General features: G+C 40.3%; 1 pseudogene; it reads left to right on the top strand.

Annotated features, from left to right (window-relative positions):
* Positions 1-1,354: 1,354 nt before the first annotated feature.
* On the top strand, positions 1,355-1,758 carry LOC140498087 (large ribosomal subunit protein uL14m-like; annotated as a pseudogene).
* The last annotated feature ends 4,952 nt before the right edge of the window (positions 1,759-6,710 follow it).

Below are 6,710 nucleotides of genomic sequence, written 5' to 3'. Positions count from 1 at the left end.
GAGGGTGCAACTCCAATGGACTGGCAATGCTGTTCAAATGTAAAATGTATGCTTGCCAAAGACTATTTTATGGAGAACTTGCATGGGGCAGGCAATCACATGGTAGTCAGAAGAAGTGATACAAGGACACTCTTAAGGTCTCTCTCAAGCACTTTGAATTTAACTGTGTGACATATGCAACACTGGCACAGGACCACTCAGCATGGTGTGCCCACATCAGAAAGGGTGCTGTTCTCTTTGAGCAAAGCAGAATTGAGACAGCATAAAGTAAACATAGGATGTACAAATTCAGAATATCCACACCAAATATTCAAACGGGCTATCTGTGCCCAACCTGTGGTAGAGCATTTCAAACTCATATTGGTCTGATCAGCCACAGTTAGACACACTGATATTTCACTTTATCGTAGTGATGTAATTTTGGTCCTCTCCAAAGATGAAGGACCAACCAATCATAAGAAAACTAGTGAAGAGTTACACTATTTTATTAGAGAAGATGATGGAGTATAAACTCCTTGAAGAAATGACTTGCTTTTCTCTTTGTATCTTAGTTTCCTATCATAATGAACAGTAGATCTTTAATAAATGCTTGTGATTTATGGATTAATGAAGCTATCCCAGAGGTAATCACAGCTTGAATTCTTCATTGAATGTTTAAAAAGACGTAGCACAAAGACTGCATTTCCATTTGTTTAATTTCAGAGTTGGTGTACTCTTTTTTCCTTTTTGGAAGGTTCTCATTCTATGAGTCAGAAGGCAATGGATATTGACGCAAGTTCTGTACTCCAGTGTTCCATATAGTGGAAATCTCATCAATTCACTCAAAGCATTGGAGCTAGTAGAGAGAGCAAAGCCCATGTATGACTTAGTGTCCCTGAATTAAAGACTCAGAATTTCAGATGCCATCAGTCCAATCCACATGTGTGGAAGTATCCCCACTATGGATTCCCTGATAGGTGGGCACACAGTCTTTGTGAGAATGTGTGTGTGTGTACTTACTACCATGATCATCAGTAGTATGACATCTTCAGAACTGGACTTGGAATTAGGAAGATCATGGGTTAGAATCTTACGTCTGATACTTACTAGTTGTGCGACCTCAGGGAAATCACAACTTCTCTGAAACTCAATTTCCTCATTTGCTAAATGAATGAAATAATGATGATGATGATGATGATGATGATGATAAATGGGTATAATAATTAATGTATGTAATGATAAATGCATAATAATAATAGTAAGAAGGAGGGAGTAAGCCAGCATTGCTGCCAACTCCCAGAGGCCTATCCCCTAATGCACACATGGTGAATGCATGCATGATTTTATCTTAGAATCCCCATGGCTTTCTTTATGGGGGTCCCTCCTAAACTCTACCAGCAGAGCACTAGGACAGTGCTGTTTCAGCATCGTGGAGGTCCTTGGGGCAATAAACATGATAAGAGTACTTGTTATAGACAATAGTGTCCTAGGGAACACTGCATACCACCCTCATCCCCCTGTATGCATTCATGTCTATAATACGAATAGGATGGGCAAGGTGGGAAGCCAGATTTTGCTGGTCATCAAGGGACAGAAGAAGAAGGCCCTCATTGTGGGATACTGAATGCCTGGGCCCTGAATGACACCAGGGTTTGATTCAAACAAGTGAGTGCTCATTGAGGGCAATGGAAACCCGCTGGGTATCTGCATCAAGGTAGTCTCCAGTGACTGGAAGGCCAGTATTCCAAAGTACTTGCCATCACTCATACATCTGTGTGAAAAGCCAGGAACTCTGGCTGCAGGAGATGCTCTTGGAGGGAGACAATTAACAGAGCAGTTCCCAACTAGGAATAGGCGTGGTGGAAAGGGAGAATTTTCCCCTTCCGTCCCCATAAGGGAGGGAGAATCAAATTCTGTGAAGTAATAAAAATATTTTTGTAAAAAAAAAAAAAAAGGAGGGGACAGCTAAGTGGCACAGTGGATAGAGCACCAACTGGAGTCAAGAGGACCTGAGTTCAAATCCACTTTCAGATATTTGACACTTATTAGCTGCATGACTCTGGGCAAATCACTTAACCCCAACTGCCTGGCAACCTCCCCCCAAACCCCTAAAAACAGGGTTGTTGTAGTACTCAAAAGAGCTTTAATAATTTAAAACAATACTGAGACTTTTGGAGCACCCTCTTTTAAAAAATACTTAGCAAATTTAAATTCTATGTGAGTATCAGTTATTACATACATTATATTATACATGTACATGTATATACATACATATACATACAAATACACATGTGTATGCATGTATGTATATTATATGAAAAATTGATTTAACACTTAGCAGTGTGTTTGGCATATGGTAGATGCTTAATACATATTTATTTCCTTCCTTCCTATTACTCTTATCATCACTGTGATATCATTTTCTTCTTTTTAGAAACTGAGCACAAATTACTATTTATCCTGCTTTTAGGATAGAGATAGGACCTTGACCTCTGATTTCATTGATGTAGGAAACTCCTGAAGGCAGAAACTCCCTCTGCTGGTATAGATCACCTTCTCTGCAGCTGGAGAGTTGCCTGGGGCACTGGGAAATTAAATAATTCACCCAGGGTCACACAGCCAGTGTGCCTCAGAAGTGGGTCCTGAACCCAGGTCTTCCTGATTCCAAAGCTTTTATCCATTTTTATCCATTTCTCTAGTGTAGTTCCCCTCCCCTCCTTTCACTTGTTCTCTCCTCCCATCCCCTCCTCTCACCTTCCCCCCTTCCTCTCCTCTTTCCTCTCTCTCTTTATGTAATACATTATACATAAGTATATATATATATATAAAATGTATGTATATAATATATGCTATATTCTAGACCAATGATCATTTACTATTATTATTATTTGTAATCCATAGCATTGATAGTTCATAATATAGAATTATCAGATTTGAGATCTAATTTAAGCTAGTGGCACAATGAATAAAGGTTTGGACTTAAAGTTAGGAAGATCTGAGTTCAAATCCTGCTTCATAGGCAAAATAGCAGTATGCCCTTGGGCAAGTCACTTAACCTCCCTCAGCCTCAGTTTGCTCATCTGTAAAATTGGGCTAATAGCAGTACCTATCTCACAAGACTTTTTGTGACCATTTTTGGTAAAACTGAAAGTATTTAACAAATTCTATTGTTACTGTTATTATTATTAATTCACGAAGAAGCCCATTTCAATTCTTTTCTCCAATTTTATCTGTTTGAAAATGTTTCCCCCATCCAGCCTTTATCTGCCTCTCTGTAATTTCTATTGCTCCTAGGAGCAGTAGAATGTCACCTGGGGACCAGCAGAATAAATATCTGTGTGTTTTAATGCATGTCCACTATACCTGGCTCCTTAGTATAGGTGTATCCTGGTAAAGCAAAGCAGCTTATATTTTAAAATTCTTTGTAGCATTACTTGTACACTTGGATGGGTGAATGTTTTCCTGATTATGAGTTTTTTTTTCCACTGGCCAGACTCCAGGGCCTCCCTTGTCAGCTCCGTACCTTTATTCCATATGATTCTTGCCCTGTGTCTTTCCATAGAAAACCCATACAACATGTCAGAGGCCTGTGCCTCTGTCTTTTGTAGTGAGAATATGGATACTGATCCGATTTGGTTCCTCAAAATTCATTCCTGGATGATGATCCCACATTCACAGTTACAACAATTAAGTTTGTGTTTGATGACAGCCCAAGAACTGTGTGATTCTCAGCATCTTCTTCCCCCCTTTTAGCTGTTTTTCTACTACCACTGGAGAAGTAACACTGGTCTACTTAGCCTGCGGGGGCTGCTTTTGAATGTTTTCTTTTCTGTGAGTTGCCACGGCTGAGAGATCCAACTGCCTGGTGGCCAAAGTTCTGGTGAGAAATCTTTCTGTACTGAACTCAGCTGAACTTCAGAAAGCAGACCTGTGCTCGAAGCCTTTCCAGCTTGGCATGAGCTTCAAGAAACTTAGGTCACTTTTATTCCATGAGGAGGCATCAAAGTAGGACTTCAGTAGGAAATCTGCATTGTTAAAATATACACGTGACAATATCTGACAGTTATATAGTGTTTCAAAGTGTGGGAAGTACTTTCAACTCAGTTGAATTCATCAAACATTTATTGAACGCTTATTATATAAGGAAAAATGTGGCACATAGAAGAAAGATCTGGATTCAAGTCCTGACTCTCAGACATATTGACTATATGACCCTGGTAAAGCCATTGGTGTTCTAAGGCACTGGTATCCAACACAAATAGAAACACGAATATCCAACACAAATTGAACCCTGCATAAGGACGCGTGTAAGCCACTTATTGACTTAGAAAACCACATATGTTTGTATATTTCTTTTTTATGAATATATCAGCACATTAAAATCAGGAAGGAGCTGCATTTTAATCTGGTTTGGGGGTGTTGTGGATCATATATGATCTCTAGATGCATGTATGACACCTCTGTTCTAGGCAGCTCTCAAGGCTATGAATTTCAGACTAGACAAGTCAAGTCAATAGTATTAAGTTCTTACTATGTGCCAGGTCCTGGGGATACCAAAATAGACAACAGCCCCTTCTCTCTAGAAACTCACAATTTAATGGATGAGACACAGGCCAACAGCTATATATAAACAGGATAATTTACAGAGAATCCTGGAAAGTGCCAACTTGCATGGTAGACCAAATTTGCTCATCTGAGAGTTTATCAATGAAATCACAGATCTGGTCTCTATCCCCATGTGTTAACCTTAACACTGTAGTAAGTTCTGGGAGTATAGAGACACAATCCTTATCTTCAAAGAGCTTGCATTTTCTAGGGGAAAATGTCTAATATGGAGGGTTAATTTGTAAACAACAGAGCAGGATTTTCAGGAGCACAATGAAAGGGTAGAAAACAGGGTTAAGGACACCAGAGGGATGGAACTGTGTTTAAGGCAGCAGAGAGTGGTAGCTGGGTTGTTTCCCAGTTTTAATTCCCTGAGTAAGGGGACCTCAGCCTAGGCAGCTTACAACTCTGAATCTTAGGAAATATGAGTTAGAGCCCTAAGGACGGAACATTCTTACACCCTTCGTAGTAGTAAAAGTAACACAGATTTGATTATCAGTCCCTGAGAAATGTGGAAAGTGAAGGGAGTATATGTTTGGTAAGAGAGGAGCTGTCTAGTCCCCGGTTCTGATCTAGACCAGGGATTTAAAATATTCATTTTGAGGGGTATACATGATCTCATTAGAACTTTCACACAACCCATAAGATTTGTGCAGACACTATAGGAAGCCTTATTCCCATTTTGTAGATAAGAAATTCAAGACTGAGAGAGGTTATGTATCCCAGATATATCCCAGAATCACAGTTAATGAGAGCTGGTGATGAGATTCAAACCCAGGTCTTTTGAGCTCCAACGCCAGTACTCTATCTAGTATTGTTATATTGTCTTCTATTTTTCTTGGTGACCCCATCATTATTATGAGCATAAGTTATTGGGATAAGCTCTAGAATTAGCTTTAAATGTGCAATGTGAACGGTGTAAGACATGGGGTTGAATGGTTCTTCCACTAATGGTCTTGGAACTTGCTTTCTTAACAAATTCCTAATACCAACTTGCTTCCTGGTCATTTTCTTCCTTTTCGTAAAGGAGGTCACAAAAACTCCTGCAGCTGTGTCGCAGAAGTCTTTTTGCAAAACAAATGGTTAAATCATAGGTCTTTTCCAAGTGGTTTTCTTATCCTCCAGAAAACGTCGTGCTCATTGTTGCTATCAGTGCCACTTGAGAATTTATTCATGATTTCTGCATCATTAACAAGATCAATAATGGCCCTGATGTAGCAGCTTCCATCCACTTTCCTATTTCACATGAATACAATTTTCCAGTGTTTCCTATGGAGTGTAAAGGGACAGATGCCCTTCACAGAGACAAGGACAGATTCTGTCATCAGATAGATGAGGGAATCAGAAAACCTGAGTTCAAATTCCACCTCTGACACAGACTCATTGGGTAAGTCATTTAACTGATCAAAATCAGTTTTCTCATCTATAAGTTAAAAATAAAATGGTCTGTTTTTGGGGGAGGAGTGATCCTTATCCATCTGATGTATGAGTTTGTTTCTTGTAGAGGCAGCTTGGTAAAGGAGATAGAGATCTTCCCCAGCCACCAAGAAGACCCAGGTTCAAGGTCTGCCTCTGATTCAGACTGGGCAAGTAGGGACTTTACTGCTCAGTGCAGTAGGAAGTGCTCTAAGATTCAGAATTTTCAGAGAAAGGGCATTTTAGAGGAAGTTTCCTGATCCAGGAGTAAAAATGAAATCATAAGTCAAGTTGCTCTCCCTCCCCCTCCCTTTCCTTTCCCCTCTTACTATGTCTATGCCTATCCCCTTCCTCTACTTCTTTCCCTACCTGTACATGTATACCTACCCTATCTCTATCCCTCTATATCCCTATTCCTTTCTATCACTACCTATCTTCCTACCTTTACCCATCTCCATGCACCTACCCTTGCTTCTCTCCCTGCCCCTATCCGTATCCCTATTCCTATCCCTAACCTCTCTCCCTACACCAATCCCTATTCCTGTTTCTACCCTATCCCTATTGCTTCCCCTAACTGTATCCCTCCCCTATTCCTATCCCTAGTCCTACCCCCATCCCTCTCCTTTTCCCTGTGTCTTTCCCTACATCCATTCCTCTCCTTATCCCCACAATTCTCCCTATGCCTTTCCCTACCCTGTCTATCCCTCCCC

This window comes from Notamacropus eugenii, chromosome 4 (genome assembly GCF_028372415.1).
Source record: "Notamacropus eugenii isolate mMacEug1 chromosome 4, mMacEug1.pri_v2, whole genome shotgun sequence".
Classification (NCBI taxonomy): domain Eukaryota; kingdom Metazoa; phylum Chordata; class Mammalia; order Diprotodontia; family Macropodidae; genus Notamacropus; species Notamacropus eugenii.
This window is presented reverse-complemented; position numbering and strand designations above follow the sequence as displayed.